This window comes from Benincasa hispida, chromosome 3 (assembly GCF_027475165.1).
Source record: "Benincasa hispida cultivar pf3 chromosome 3, pf3_genome.v1.1, whole genome shotgun sequence".
In the NCBI taxonomy this organism is placed as follows: Eukaryota; Viridiplantae; Streptophyta; class Magnoliopsida; order Cucurbitales; family Cucurbitaceae; genus Benincasa; species Benincasa hispida.
The window spans coordinates 17,256,806-17,259,908 of record NC_143480.1 but is presented as its reverse complement, the minus strand read 5'-3'; positions in this window follow the sequence as shown (position 1 = coordinate 17,259,908).

Here is a 3,103-nt window from a genome sequence, read left to right as displayed (position 1 = left end):
TCTTAGTACGCGACCTGAGGACTCTGTCTGTCCCAGCCTCAGTCTTTGACTTGAGCATTCCATCGGTTTCCCACTTAGTGCTCTAACGACTCTGATATCCGGCCCTTATTGGCTTCGATCTTATTAAGCGACCTGAGGATTCTGTCGATCCCAGCGTCAGCCTTTGACTTGAGCATTCCGTCGGCTTCCAACTCAGTGCTCTAACGGCTCTGATTTTTGCCCCTTATTGGCTTCGATCTTAGTACGCGGCCTAAGGGTTCCTTCGGTTCCAGCCTCAGTCTTTGACGTGAACATTCCCTCAGTTTTCAACTCAGTGCTCTAATGGCTCTGATCTCCGCCCCTTATTAGCTTTGATCTTAGTACGTGGCCTGAGGATTATGTCGGTCCCAGCTTTAGTCTTTGACTTGAACATACCGTTGGTTTCTATTTCAATGCTCTAACGGCTTTGATCTCTACCCCTTATTGGCTTCGATCTTAGTACGCGACTTGAGGATTCAGTCGGCCCCAGCCTCAGTCTTTGACTTGAACATTCTGTCGGTTTCCAACTTAGTGCTCTAACGACTTTGATCTCCGCCCCTTATTGGCTTCAATCTTAGTACGCGACCTGGGGATTCCGTCGGTCCCAGCCTCAGTCTTTGACTTGAGCATTTCGTTGGTTTCTAACTCAGTGCTCTAACGGCTCTGATCTCCACTCCTTATTGGCTCACCCCCTTTATTATTTATTTATTTATTTATTATTATTATTTTTAAATTTATGCGGCTGAGACTCGCTCACTTTTTTGTGCAGCGTCGTCATCTGCTTTACCGAGCCCATTTTTTTTGGAAAGCGGTATCTCATGATCTTTACGAATAGAGACCAACCTAACGAGGATGGACATAGCCATCTTGTAGAGGAGTCATTGGGTGGTCCTTTTTTGGATATTTGGCCTGATTTGAATGACGATGAGATGGCTACTGAACTATCAATGGAATTGTCTTTAACTTCGGATAAGAAAGTGTGGACTTTAAAGTTTACCCTCCACGACGAGGCTCCTAACTATTATAGAGTATTAACTCTTGGGCGTTGTTTGATTGAAAATGAAGTTCGTTGGAATGTCGTAACAAAGGTCCTTGGAGAGTTTACCTTTACTGATTACTACTGGGAATGGTAGAGTTTGTCGTTGTTCGAAACGAACGACGTCTTTATGACACTCGTTTGTTCAATGCAATGATGGCCTCTTTGTACACGTATGATCACAATAGCGATGTTGTGTGGGCCCTTTGCGAAGCTTGGTGTCCATCCGTCAACACCTTTCACACCATGGCAGGTGAACTATCAATATCTTTATGGGATTTATGGTCCTTCGGGGGTCTTCCTATTAAAGGAAGGTTCTACGTGGAAGTTATCCCCAGCTTCAAGGAAATAATCGACTCACTAAAGAAAGGAAGATATCTGCCAAAGACCTGCTAACATCGTTTTCATGCGTACTACTTGACAGTTTGTTCACAAAGAAAGAATCGTACGAAGTCTTCGAAAAATGACTGTGGGACCCCACCAAAAGCAATTCTCTGGTGACCATCAGCTCATGGATTTCATTTTGGTTCCTTGGTACTTGAAAGTACGACAAGCCTCCAAACAGAAAGCAAAATAGAGCTTCTCGTTCCCAATCTACTCATAATCCGAGCGATGCAAAGATCACATTTCGAGCATGGTCAACTAGAGAAAGCATGTTTTTTTAGGAACTCGGGGTAGAAGACAATCTGTGGGACAAGACGTACCTATCAACTTTTTTGTCTTGTTGTCTATGTCTTTTTGTGTTTCCCTAGAAAGGAGCCTATCTTCATCCCGGTGTCTTCAAAATTACTAGCTTAATGATTGACGAAAATATCTTTATCCTTGTCGTTCCCATCCTAACAAACATATATCACGGCTTAGGAGTGATAACCGAAGCTTCGAACCTAATCAGGCACACAGATTTCTGCTTCCCTATACACTATGTCCATGGTTGGGCTACCAATTATTTTAACACCTACTATCCTGTTCCTGTAGATGTTCAGGGTCATAAGATGTCCAACTCTTCCGATGAAGGCGAGGCGATCTATTTTGGTGAATATGAAGCTCGAGTTTTGATCCACAAGGAGGCAAGCATTCATGTGAATATTCAGGACAAGAATAAACACAAGCAAGTGATTGATAATGAGTACCTCTTCTTTAATGGGTCTTTACATTTTTCTAGCATGTGATCCTGCTACGTATCATCCCAATGTGAGGGCACCTCAATTATTGAATCGTATAGCCCTTACTGGTTCGGTAGACAATTTGGCTTTTACCAGGACCTTCCTAACGATGTAGAGGGAATCCCTCCTATCGCCACCCCCCAGAATGTACTGTATCACTGGAGGATTTGTACGAGGAGCAGGACCTCCTCCCAAGCATTCTTGCCTGTCTGCACGCTAAACCCGCATAATCATGCCACCCTGCGTTTCAGGGTCTGGTGGTGGGAGAAACATGGGAGCTATTTTATTTGGTATCTAGTGCCATTCCTCCTCCAGGACAACCTAAACTGCCCTAAAGCAAAGAGACCACCGAGGGAGGCAAACAACTTTGTTTGATTGAAGAGATAACCTCAATCCCATGAAAGAATGCTCCACACTCAATGGAATAGGAGAGTCATAGCAGCACTAGTGATCGTCATTGGAAGAGGCCCTCCAAGAAGCCAAAGGCGTCAGACCATGATCTTTTAGTAGGGGACCAAAACGATCTTGGAGTCCCCGATGCTCCTAACCTACTGGTACAAATTTTTTCTTTTTATTTATATATTTATATATTTATTATTATTATTATTTACCATATAACTCATGTTGTGCATTTTTTTTTACTCACCTTTGAACGCCTCACTCCAAAAGCTAGCAAGGCAACAAAGTGAAGAATCCTTAATGAGCCCCTTCGCCATCGATACAGTCATTGAGGGTACCAATACTTTAGAGATGCTGCCTGAAAAACTTGCTACTCCTAAACACATTCACCACATCGAGAAGGAAACAAGGTGTGTCGAAGCTCTGGCTTCTCAAGTTAGGGAAGTTGGTTTCCCCAACACTCATTTAGCAGAGAGAGTCCTGCAAC